Below are 13,958 nucleotides of genomic sequence, written 5' to 3'. Positions count from 1 at the left end.
TACATCACTGGCTCAGCTGCATCCGGTTAGACTGGAAGCCGACTCCAACATAGTTGGGATAAGGCAGATGATGAAATGACCAACGTTCTACAGGGTGGTCTTAAAATTGGCAGTAAGAAGAATGCACCTACTTGCGCTAAAATTACCAATCAGCGTCTAGACATTATGTAAAACAAAATAAACGAAAAGTAAATAAATAAAAGTGAATAGTTAGCATTGTCTAAACGTTTGGCATTGGGGACGGTTAATTAGTGAATATAAAACGACATTGTTACACACGTTTTGTTGTGCGTCTGCGTCTGCGCAACTTGCGGTTGTAATGTAGGGCTGGCAGAGATATGATGATGATTTTTGTGGAAATTAGGTATTTTTATAGTAGGTATAGTTATCGGCACGAATGTTGGGCTCTGACCTACATCTGCGCAGAAGTGATTTATTAGCAAAGAACCAATCCGGAGTGACGGCTATGACGCGATGCACCACACTTCATACCACAAAAGGGACCCAATAAATTACTTCTGCGCAGATGTAGGTCAGAGCTAGAGCTCAAGATTCGTGCTGATAACTATATTGGTGAATTAACTGCATTTGAGACTTCTGAAGTTCTTTTGCCTATACGTTTTTTGTCATCTAAATTATTTTAAAAATATTCTATTGTACAAACATAAATGATTATTTTTTTTTTCCTTAAGGCTCGTTCCTTCTCTGTGTGAGAAGAGGCCTTCGTCTAGTGGGAAACCTATTGTTAGATATTTTATATTAAAAAATATTATATTTTACGTAAATTGTTTTGCCATTCAATTAGTGAAGCAGTTAATATGGTGACATTTTCGATTATTAGTCACAATTTACGTCACTGTCAGCCCTACTGGTCATTTGGCTCGCGTCCACGGTTGTACGCAGACGTAACAGCACGGGGCATTCCTACGACGTACAGACGAACTGTATAATTATATCTAAATATAAGTATATTATATAAATACTTACTATTAAACGGGGCATTCCTACAGCGTACAGACGAACTGTAGAATTATAACTACATATACACAATTACTATCAAATATCAACGTCTTGTTGCGTGGGGAACACATATTATAAATTGTAACTCAAGATCTTTTGTAGGTACGGCACAGTCAAGAAAGTGGTCTAGTTTTGTAAGATCTTATATGACAGAGGTTTACACTTATTACAGTATATTTATTGGGTCAACCTGTCTAACGGAGTGTTTGCAGAACGAAGTTGTGGCCATGGTTAAAGCATCAGCCTCTCAAGTACGACTGTGCGAGTTCAGTTCTAAATCGGGCTAGTACTATTGTAACTTCTATTATATAGATTTTCTAAGAATATCTTTACAACCATGGTGATCTATCCTGATACTGATCTGCTGTCATTTGAACATCTATAGCAGGGCATCATCTATAACTTATGGGAAGTCAGAAGCCATAAAGTCTTTTAACTGGTATACGAGTAAAAAGCTTTTTCAGGATTGCTCACGTTATTGTGTCTAGTAGACAGTCATTTCATGTCGCACGGTAGTTCTCAGCTACAGTCATCGGGTTAGACTGGAAGCTGACCGACCCTAATAAAATTAGGGGAAATGCTACGCAGATGATTAGGTGCCTCTAATTTTTGCAACTACTTTCTTATTATATTTACAGTAAGGTATAATTTAAATCAGCTTATTTAGTTTTTATTACTATTTTTACAGGTATAATTCAGATCACCTTGGGTACTTACTTAGGTATTTTGACGGATGTAATCAACGATCCCAATCCATTTTTTTCGAAATCTATGGTTGTTTATATGTTAGAAACCCATCGATACCAAAGCTAAATGAAAACAAACAAACATTCAGATTATGAATCACGGTTAAACTATTGTATGACGCGTTTAACTAATGTAACTGTTTGGAGGAATCTTACAACATAATGAGCTAACTTATAACTGGCTGCAGTTATGGCGGTCAAGTCGTGATGTTAAAGCGGCTTGGTTAAGGAGAAGTTGTAGTTCAATTTTACTCGATTGCGAAGAGGAAGGTGATAAGGTATATATTGTGTGGATGCTAGCTACTCTTTCACGCAGAAATAAGTAAAAATAGCTGATGAAAATTTATATATATCAGTACCTATTTACCTGTAAACTACTAGGTGTTCCTCGCTAATCCATCCGCGTCGTGAGGGACTTTTACCGATCTCGGATGAAAAGTAGTCAGTGTTCTTCTGTCAGTACTAGATAGACTGCGTGTGTACCATATTTCATTTAAGTCGGTTCAATAGCTTTGAGGCGAAAGACGAATAGACAGACAAGTAAAATTCGCATTTAAAATATTTGAAACTTTTCGTATAGATACGGGAAGCAGTTGACTGAAGACAGCTACCTACAACAATAATGTATATTTTTTCTATATTTAGTTACCTGTGGTACCTAAATAATGTACCTAAAAACTGTTAGACAATCATGGTGTTCTCTCACTGGACTGAATATAATTAACATATCATCACTTGAGGGTATTTAATTTTTTCATTTTTATAGGCCTATTGTATGTAATAATATTGATATATTCGCCTTAACAATGTAGCGAGCGAATGCAATAATCAAGTTTGCGGGTCGATTGTTGTCTCAGAGATAAGTATTGCTCACAGATACCACTTATTAAATTATAGACTTGAGCATATTTTAACCGACTTCTCAAAAGGGTGGTTCTGAGGCTGTGTGTACGTTTTTATTTTAGGAGAGAACTAGAGTAGAATAGTTTCTCGTAATCCGAAAAAAATATTACAACAAATGTGAATTATTTTTGACTTATCCTTACTTAAAACTGGCTATTACTTATTTTATGTGATCAGATTAAGAAAAATAATTTGTGGAACTTCGTTGCGAAAATATAAACTGCATATTCTATTCCATTATATTCTAGGTACTTCTTCTAGTAGGTAAATAAAAAAAAACATTTTATATATTCGGTTCTACATCTCATAGCCTCCGTGGCGCAATGGTTAGCGCGTTCGGCTGTTAACCGAAAGGTTGGTGGTTCGAGCCCACCCGGGGGCGTTTCTTTTTCATAATAACTTGTCTGAAAATATTATCAAACACCTTCCGATTTTTCAACAAGCAATTTTTGGTCGACTTATAAACCATACTTTGCCTACCTAATTAATCTGAAAATATTCTAATGTATTTTTTTGGCATTTAAAAATAAAATTGACCAGGTCCTAATAGTAAGTAGTTTCTAAATAATAGAATTGTCACAATACAGTTTGTATGTCCGTCCGTGGCGTAATACCGGTCGCATTTCTATCTAATACCAGCCACGGACTGTTTGTCTGTCACCTATTATTACATGTTATGATGTTTGGCAATCGGTTTCACTTTTACGTGATTATAACTTGTTTTCATGCTTTGTTCGGTTGTTTTCAAATGTTTTGTATTCACTGTAAATTGCTGTGTTTTTGTTAATAGCACACTTGTTCAAATGATTGTTAGGTATTAAAGTATGTTATGCGTCCTATTGTTGTCTGGGCTATACTTAAACAGTTATTAAAAGAAGTATAGTTCTTGTCTAACTTAGTAGCGGTTTGTAATTTCAGAGCACAGGTATACACATGTGGTCATGATGCTTATTCATTCAATTTTAATACTTATAAATGCGAATATAACTCTGTGTGTCTGTCTCTAACGTTTCAACTTCAACAGCTGAAACTATTTTGATAATAGGTACCTATAAACTGACCAGAGGGTAAGACAGGAAAGCTACTTTTTGTTTTACAAGATGAGGTTTTATAATTTAAAAAAGTCTACTATAGTACTTGTACAATTTTACTTGAAGTTTAACCTCCTGATTTATACGGTATCTCAAAAGTTAATAGGTTGTTTTATATATTTTAAAATAAACTTCAGCTTACCTTGCTATATACTTACATAAGCTTATAGCGATGAGTACAAAATCCAATATGTTGATACCATCGCCATTGCGAGGGGCGGGGCCGCAGACTTTTTGTATACTGCGGTTTTAAGGAGAAGTGCTGAACTTTAAATTTGTAAGTTTCTGTAATAAAATAACTAACTAAAGTCATAAGTAAACTAAGCACTATACAGTATGTAGCTAAAGTAACCTAATACATAAGTTTACTTTTAAATTGGCATGATAATGGAGGGACGAAACCTATCGAGTCGAAACTGTTGAAATTTTCAAACTCATCCCCGTGGATTCCCATCCTAAAGGCACTTTTTACTCACTTCCCGCACTTGGGTAAAAAGTACCCTATGTCCTTTGCGTTACGGGTAATCAGAAGCAAAAAAGTGTAACAACTAGTGTTACTAAGGAGTGTCAGGTTGCCGGGAGAACTGATGTCTATGTGATTTTCACCAATAAATAGAGTGATTTATGATGAAGACGGATCACTAATAAAATATGTATACCCAAAGATGTCAATGCTCAATCCTTCTCCGTGTGAGAGGAGGCCTGTGCCCAGCAGTGGGACGATAAAAAGGCTGTAACAGGAACTTAAAGACGTTATTAAAATTGATGTTTTAAAATTGAAACTTTGCCTTAAATGTTAACCTCGATGAAATATCAATTAAGTGTAACCATTAAAAAAAATGCTAAATATTTATTTTGACGTTCCAATATAATATTGTCGATACCATCTGTATAACGCCCTGTTATTTTTGCAGCGTAGGCAGAGAAGTAAGTATTGTACACCTTCTTCTTTCTCCTGCCCTGTTCCCAAATATTACTTGGGGTCGGCGCAATATGTCATTTTCTTCCATTTTCCCCTGTCACTCGTCATACTGACACTCACTCCCTTCCTATTCATATCATCTTGTATTGTACACCTGCATTATATTATTAAATGAGTATTTTAATGTCATGTATAAATAAATCGGGCTATGCCACAAACAATTATAATAATTTAGCTGTTCCTGCGGTTCCAACGGAGTTATGAGGGAACTACTTCCCGCATGTGGATAAAAACTATGTGTTTTTATGTCTAAACTATATTACTGTCAAGCTTTATCAAAATCTGTTTAGCCGTTTGCGTCTAAAGTAGTCAGAAACAGACACACAAACTTTCGCTTTTGTAATATTTGTTTGAAGTGTAATTAGTTTAGTAATGATGAGTGTGATTTACATTAAGACGTGACTAAACAGCCCTGGCTTTTTTTGCCGGGGCTGCGGGTTGTTCGAAAGAGATACCGCGGCCCTGGTACACAAAAGGCCTATGACGGAACACGACGGTTTTTAGTCAGTAAGAGTCTGACACTCCCTCACCGCTGCTAACCCACAGCGGGAGGGGTCATTTGATGATTTTTGACGTCGGAAAAAAAAAACACATCAAATTACCCTTACTGCTGTAGGCCCTTTGGCCTTTCCTGGATCGGGCTAACTTTCAAAGACTAACACACATTTTAAATATTAATAATAGTTTAAACTTCTCCCATAAAAAAATAACCAAAATGTCAAAACCCAACAGTACTTACACATTTTATTTTTAAAATAACACAACTAACTATCACAGTTGACTTACTGAACTCGCGTGACAGCCCGTCACATCTGACCGCGCTGTCAATTGTCATTATGTCAGTGAATACAAGATGGCCGCCGAGTATTTCGGTATCGCGTGCTTGGTAACCCGAGATGTGTGTGTGTCTAGTATTTTAATATAGCGTTATGGTATTTGAGAGGATTCTTTTTATAGTTATTTTTATTTTGAGATATATTTTATTTCGGATTTTTATAGATATACAAATAGTATGTTATTGTTTTGGTTTTTCTCGATCGTGTATGCGAAACCTACCTAGTTTAAACAGGGAATAGTTATTTTAATTAATTTGTAATGAAAAATTAAAAAGGTACTGGGCTGATTTCAATATTTTTCTACGATTAGATAGAATGCTAGGAATATTATCCACTAGCGATTCCGTGAGAACTACTACGCGCAACCGGACAAAAAGGCTTAATTTTTCCTCATAAATCGACTATAATTATCTAACACTGTTTTTTTTTTCAAATCGGTGGTTTTGAGATTTCCGCGTTCATGCAAAGAAACTTATCATTCAGCCTTACAACATCATTATAGTATCTACCTACATATAAGCACAAGCATTATCTTATCTAGGTACAAAAATAAATCATCTGAAAACCAGAGCGTAACCGCTGTAAAATCCTAGTACATAGTGTATTTAGTAACTCTTTTAACAAAGTACGTAATAAGTACCACAATATTGTACTCTTAACGTTTTTTTACCACATTTTTTTCGCGCCATCTCGTATTTCGCGTACGTAATATAATACGAGCGTAAACGCCCGTTGCAAGGGTCCTGCACGCGAGATGCATTGAGTCGTCAAATGCAGCGAGTGATGCGTAGTGACAGCCAAGTGACGTGAAATCAAAGAGAAGTGGTGAAGTTGAGTGAAGATTGATAGCTTTTATTAATTTAATTATTTTACACCTTGTTTTTAAGCTTGGTTAGAAACATCTTTGTCATGCCATATGCAGTCTAATTTGTGTATTATTTTTGCTATTTATAAGGGTACTGGCTGTTCCCCGCGATTTAACACTGCGTCCCCACGGAGCTACACTCATCCTCCTCCGAGCCTTTTTCCCAATCATGTTGGGGTCGGCTTCCAGTCTAACCGGATTCAGCTGAGTACCAGTGCTTTACAAGAAGCGACTGCCTATCTGACCTCCTCAACCCAGTTACCCGGGCAACCCGATACCCCTTGGTTAGACTGGTGTCAGACTTACTGGCTTCTGACTACCCGTAACGACTGCCAAGAATGTTCAATGACAGCCGGGACCTACAGTTTAACGTGCCATCCGAAACACAGCCAATGGTGTCTAAGATATACTTAGAGAGCTACACTCAGCATCCGGATAAAACGTGTGTGTTACTGTGTCTTATTTACTACGTATTTACTCGTGCTCTACTAGATTTTCTATGTATAAAATCCTAAATAATATTATAAGTGCGAAATTAATTCTGCCTATCGCTCTATTCTATCACACTTTCTGCTAAAGCTACTCAACCGATTTAAATGAGAATTCTTTGGTACACAGATAGTCTAGAAACCCTGAAAGGACATAGGCTTTTTTATTTGGCTACGGGAAGTATCTACCTCAGAACATGGAACACCTCTCTCTACATATTTATAAATAGAAAACAAATTATACTTATCACATCATTGGTCAATAAACCCAAAACCAAAAGCTAATAAGATTTCCGAGTTCACTCTTAATATAGAGGTCCAAATACCCCTAATTAGGAGGTGAGAGTCCCATAGGATTACAGATGTTACGATGAACGACGGAAAAATTAGGTCAGGCAATGGGGATTATGGTAGAAAGAAGGTAATTAACGTAGGTACGTTGACACGAAAATATAAAGGTAGGGAGTATTGTAACGCAGGAAATATGAAATAACGTAGGGGAAATTTTGTCGAAAATTAATTATGTAGAGAAATATCAAATACAAAGACGGTACCTACATAAGTTGTATTCGGAATTTCTCTATCGATTGGTTTATTTAAGTTAAAAAAAAATATTTTTTATCTCCTAAAAATCTTGGTTTTGTTCGTTACGTTACTTCAAGTTTCCGGTACTATGTACCTACGTAAGCTGTCGTGAAAGCTGGACAAAGAGAAAGACTGAGTTACTTTCGCATACTGAAGGAATCTAGTATGAAACAGCAAGGAATTACTTATAATTTTAATTCGTTTAGATACACTACATATTTCTATCTTGAGAATTCAAAAATAACGCTTAAATCGCTATGCTGATATAACTGAGACCTTACTCTGATATGTTCGCGTGAAATGTCACGGAGCGGCGATTTTCTAAAATTGATTTATTAGATTTCATATCATTATGAAGTCTTATTCAACCGATGTAAGTAAGTAGAGTTGTTAGTCTTGAAGTAATTTATCAAGTCAATCTCTAGATTACCACTCATTATCCTTTTTTAAGCAAGTATAATTAACTGAATAAAAAACATAACCCTACTTAGCAATGCGGTTATAAAACATAATTCAATTTATTGGTAACTTGTATGTAGATTTAGACTTTTGGCTCCTTGGCTTAATGGGGTATTTTTCACAATTTTGGGCTGTAGGTATATTCGGAAGATTTTGTGTACCTGAAAAAAAGTATACCTAACATTAATAAAATTATTGCCGTAATCGCCTGCATCCAGTTAGACTGGTAGCTGACCACAACATTAGTTAGAAAAGGGCGAGGCAGATGATATGCTCTATTATTTTGCCATTTCTAAACAACACATCAAAATTGAGAACCCCCGTCTTTTTCTGAACTCGGTTAAAAAGATTTACTATTTAAGACTGCAATCGGTGAAAAATCGGGGTCGAATGTTTATGCCTAGATAAGTATAATAAAGAGAATGCTTAAAAGCAAGTTTTGGCACTAGACTGAGATACAGGATATATTGCGGAAGATTAACACGATTCTTTGTGTGTTTTACAGTCAATTTACACTATCGGAATATAGGTTAAGAGTTATAAATATTTTCGATCTTGTAAGGCCTACAAAAGATTTTATTTCTTTTTGATATATGTACATATCTACAGATTAACTTTTTGTTACCTATCTACCCAGATAAATAAAACATGTCCCATATTTTCGGATTTCAAATTGTGAAAAATACCCCATTAAGCCAAGGAGCCAAAAGTCTAAGTCTACATACAAGTTACCAATAAATTGAATTATGTTTTATAACCGCATTGCTAAGTAGGGTTATGTTTTTTATTCAGTTAATTATACTTGCTTAAAAAAGGATAATGAGTGGTAATCTAGAGATTGACTTGATAAATTACTTCAAGACTAACAACTCTACTTACTTACATCGATTGAATAAGACTTCATAATGATATGAAATCTAATAAATCAATTTTAGAAAATCGCCGCTCCGTGACATTTCACGCGAACATATCAGAGTAAGGTCTCAGTTATATCAGCATAGCGATTTAAGCGTTATTTTTGAATTCTCAAGATAGAAATATGTAGTATATCTAAACGAATTAAAATTATAAGTAATTCCTTGCGGTTTCATACTAGATTCCTTCAGTATGCGAAAGTAACTCAGTCTGTCTCTTTGTCCAGCTTTCACGACAGTACCACTGAACCAATTTAAACGAAAGCCTAGCTAGAGTAAGAATTTTGGAGTGGGGAGCTGAAGCCTGAGAAAGTATGTAAGTAACTTTTATCAGAGTGCGAGATGTGGATCTCTCAGGACTCGAGTCCTTATGTGAACAGTTGAATATTATATGCAGTTCATAAGGCATTCACACAATAACATGTAGAACAGTAGAACATGTAGAATTGCCAAAAAAAAAATTCACGCCAACAATTTCTACTATGATTCCATCAATAGGAATAGGCAATGATAGGAACGTCAGTACCATAGTGACTTCCTATCTGACCTACACAACTCGTTCAGGTTCCGGGTAACATAAAACTTCTTCTTCATATGACTGGTTTTTGGAATCACCCCCTAATAAATATCCTCAGCTTCTCTCTTACACCACACCCCAAAAAGGTAGGCGTCATGTGCTAATCAGGCCGTCGGTAACCGAATAACCAGGAGCAACCAGCCAACCGAGAGCCGGGACGGCAACCGGCAACCACACGGTTCGATTTTGGTTGCAAAACTAACGTAGATACCAAATGTTTTGGATGGGTCGAATTCCGGATACCTACACGTATAACTACGTAAACTTAACACAACATAACATGTTTACATTTACATATCTATACTTACGGCCAGTTTCTTCATCAGAAGTTAAAGTTAATGTCTAAAGTAAAGGTAACGGTCAAATTCGTTTTTTCAAGGCTAAAATGACAGCAAAACTAATAGAAAAATTTAATTTAACCGTTACTTTTACTTTAGACATTACTTTAGCCATAACTTTAACTTTAACTTTTGATGAAGAAACTGGCCGTTAATATTGTAAAGAGGTAACATTACATACTTGCTTGTAGCCTAGACGCACCGGAACTATTGAACCGATTTAAAAAAAATCCTTCACTGGTAAAAATATACATTATCAAATACCTACAAAAGCTATATTTTTTCTAGGTACGGAAGAGTACGGGTGACACCGCGGGAAAAGTCTTCTGTCAGTAGTTTTGCGATAAACTCAAAAACGACTATAATAAACTTATATTTTTTTGTAGAAAACACCTATTTTAAAAGAGACAATAGTTACACGTAATTAGGTTAAAAAATAAACGTATGAAATGAATTAATTATGCCTTTAAAGTGAATAAAATTTTGTTTTTCTTTAACGTTAACTTTTGTACCCGAAAAAAATTCGGCATGATTAATTTAGAGAAAATTTTTCTACAATTTGACCCTAATTACCCCACTTCAACTAAAAAACAAAATTAAATAGACTGAAAAGGTAAAGAGGACATTTTTTTCAAGCATTTAAGTTACTGTTAATTATTAGGCTTGTCCTTTTAAATATTATTATTTACAAGCCTTGAAAAAACACTAGAACATCTACTTCTTCTTAACGAGTGAGCTGCAGGTTTAATCACCTGACAAGTCCTAGTGTCAGAGTGTTCTCAAATCCGCCTGACAGCCTCTGACGTGGAATTGTAACAACGACTGCTACTGAGTAGCATTCGGGGACGCCGGCGACACGTGCCCTCCCAGGCACGGGGGTGGAACACCGACAACTCCCAGACTCTAAACAGCTTTATGAAACCCACAAACCTGATTTCGACCTGTTCCAGGAATCGAATCCGGGACCCCGTGTAGGGCAGTAGCCCTTGAAGCTACTACGACTAACAGAGCAGTTACTCATTTCAATTACGTTAAGTAGGTATACTTTTGTAATCAGAGAAAAAGATTTCTTGAATATAGGTCACAGTTTCAGAGATTATACAAGTAGGTACAATTTTGTTAAAAAAATCAGGGATTAGAATCAAAGTACCAAAAGGCAGTCAAGAATTGCATAATTTAAATTCTCAGTTAGAAAATCCTTTGACACAAACTCTTATTTATTAAATAAAGGATATTTTCTAGCATCTTCTAAAAGAAACTAACCGTAAAAAACCGGCCAAGTGTGAGTCGGAATCGCGCACGAAGGGTTCCGTACCATTATTTATAAAACTTACAAAAAAATCACGTTTGTTGTATCGGGGTCCCCAAATATTTATTTAATTCTAGTTTTCAGTATTTGTTGTTATAGCGGCAACAGAAATACATCATCTGTGATTTCAGCTCTCTATCACGGTTCATGAGATTCAGACTGGTGACAGACGGACGGACGGACGGACAGAGGAGCGAAAACAATAGGGTCTCGTTTTACCCTTTGGGTACGGAACCCTAAAAATACACTGTAGGACGAATCTACTTTGAAATCCTTTGAGAAAAATATTCTTTCAGGATTGCTCACAATAGATGTTTTTTCTGTTAACACTATATATTTGGGTAAGCGAAGCAAGGTAATTTAATAAGGTTAGTTTTTTATGCCTTCACAGTAAGGCAATTAGGATATTTTGTTACCGTAATTGGTACTGATAAGGTATTTTTTTAATACTTATGGTCTTATATTCTTTACTTTTTCTAGAATATGTGTTACTTTCATATCGTTTTGATAAAAATAAAGCAAAACCAGCTATTTTCCCGCGGTTTCACCTGCATCCCGTGGATACTTCTTCCCGTACCCGGATAAAATATAGCCTACTAGCTTTTGCCCGCAACTTCGTTCGCGTGGAATAGTGACTACCAGCAGATTTTTGATTTGACCAATAGATGGCGCTATATGTCCGGAATAATTTTATTTTTTATTTTTTTTTGTAATAAAAACTATCCTATGTCCTTTCTCAAGTTTCAAACTATGTCTGTACCAAATTTCACACAAATCGGTTCAGTAGTTTAGGCGTGAAGAAAAGACAGACAGACAGACAGAAAGACAGACAGACAGACAGACAGAGTTACTTTCGCATTTATAATATTAGTTTGGATGTTACTCGGGAATATTGTAGTTTTCCAACAATGAAAGAATTTTTCAAATAGGTTCGGTGGTTCGGAGCATTTACGAATGGTACAAACAAATAAAAAAATATTCCATTTCAGTCAGTGATGTCTTATCGCATTTTCATGCAGCTTTCGTGGGAAATACCTAATACTTTTTAACCGTATTTTATCGGTTTTTTCATATACGGGGTGTGTCGTTCACAATCACATTAAATCCTATCGCATATACTTTATGATATTCTATGGCGAATTGTAAAAAAATAACCTAATCCATTCAGTGGTTTAACCACAGGAGCCGTTTTTAGTTTTATAATTTACAACATCATAAGTATGTGTAAAGTAGAGATAAAGTTAGGACTATCAAATGATTTGATCAGTTGACAGCTGTCAGTTTTCAAGGGAGAATTTCAGTTGTTTGTAATGACTGACTTTTATATGGTGTTCTAATTTTCACACATTTTTATTCTATTTACTTTGTTTGAAAAATGCATTTTTTATTTTTACGTATTTTTCGTTTTTGTTTGTGTTAATCGACATATATTAACATGTATATTAACGCATTTCAATTAATGTGATTATGAACGACACACCCGTTATATTTTATAGGCTCGAGTATTTACACATGAGCTACTTATTGTTCAACTCAAGTGTTTAGTGTTATTTGCTAAAATTCATGTAATATTGAATTTCAGCTGCTGAAATAACGCCTCCGTGGCGCAATGGCTAGCGCGTTCGGCTGTTAACCGAAAGGTTGGTGGTTCGAGCCCACCCGGGGGCGATACTTTTAGCATTCGATATTTTCAGAGCGTGTTGTTTCATGAAAAGTGTTATTATAAAACAACAAAGAATATCAATCGCAATTTGCCTACCAGTCCGTAAAATTTTGACTCAACTGCAAAAAAAAGAGACGAAAAAAACTTTTTTTTATTTACATGGATATTCCCCTAAAACCGAATACCCTTTTCTTGCTTACGTAAATATTCAATTGTGCTTTTGCTTATAATAGGTTATTAAATTACTAAATAAACATCTGGACTAATTAAGAAGTGTTTTTTTTTCAGTAAATAGAAACGATACGTTAATTATCTTTAGGTTTTATAATCTACTAAGTATTTTACTCGCGACTTCGTCCGCGTCCCGATGCACCTATATCCTGCAGGCGTCTAGAAATTCTATCTTTATCGGTTCTGCAATTTCAGCGTTACGTTTAGTCACGTCAGCGTTTTAGGTATTCGATAAAACATTTTGCATAAGTACCTACTTGGTTGTATTTTTAACAAGTTCAAAAGTCCCAAAATAGGTATTAAAATTCATAATTTTCGGTTTTGTTTTTTCGTTACCGACCCGCTTTTGATCGCACCTCTTTATCTCAGCTCTTTATTTGAGTAAAAAAACTGCCGTCAAAATGGTATATTTTACCTTTACCGACCCATTTTCAAACCTCTCTTTTCTCTTTTTTGAAAACAATTACTGAACTGAGAACCTCTTTTTCAAAAGTCGGCTAAAAATCACAGCGCCACTCGCACTTCACACCGTCATAAGTCACCCCTGTAACAGGGCGGCATAGAAGCATCGGGTTCATTGACCTGCAGGGGTAGTTCCACCCCGGCTAGACGGTGTATTTATAACTACATCGATCTGCGGGCAGGGGGTTGGCCCGGGTTCGATTCCCGGCTAAAGTTGTAGATGGCGTTTGTTTCAATGGATGTGTGGAAAATTTTGAGGTATGTCCATAGAGTTCGAACGTCTAAATTGTTGTTGTACCACAGTTGAGCAAATGTATGTATTAAAAAAAACTTCTAAAAGTACTGAAAAGCAACAAAAGAAATTGCTCGATGTATTTTCTTCTCAGAATAAGACCCTTTTAAAAAAATCTCAAAATCAATGTTTATATTTTAATTATATTGTCATAGAAAAATATGAAAATAATTGTCTTACAGTACCGATTTTTTTTT

The 13,958-nt window shown here is 35.5% G+C and overlaps 2 non-coding genes across 2 annotated transcripts; both read left to right on the top strand.

The window, feature by feature from the left end:
- The first annotated feature begins 2,978 nt into the window (after positions 1 to 2,978).
- On the top strand, positions 2,979 to 3,051 carry Trnan-guu. Its single transcript has one exon. It is a non-coding gene; the product is annotated as a tRNA-Asn (tRNA).
- Positions 3,052 to 12,708: 9,657 nt separating this feature from the next.
- On the top strand, positions 12,709 to 12,781 carry Trnan-guu. Its single transcript has one exon. It is a non-coding gene; the product is annotated as a tRNA-Asn (tRNA).
- The last annotated feature ends 1,177 nt before the right edge of the window (positions 12,782 to 13,958 follow it).

Source organism: Helicoverpa zea, chromosome 27 (genome assembly GCF_022581195.2).
Source record: "Helicoverpa zea isolate HzStark_Cry1AcR chromosome 27, ilHelZeax1.1, whole genome shotgun sequence".
Classification (NCBI taxonomy): Eukaryota; Metazoa; Arthropoda; class Insecta; order Lepidoptera; family Noctuidae; genus Helicoverpa; species Helicoverpa zea.
The sequence above is the reverse complement of the archived record's forward strand: the minus strand, read 5'-3'. Positions and strand labels throughout refer to the sequence as shown.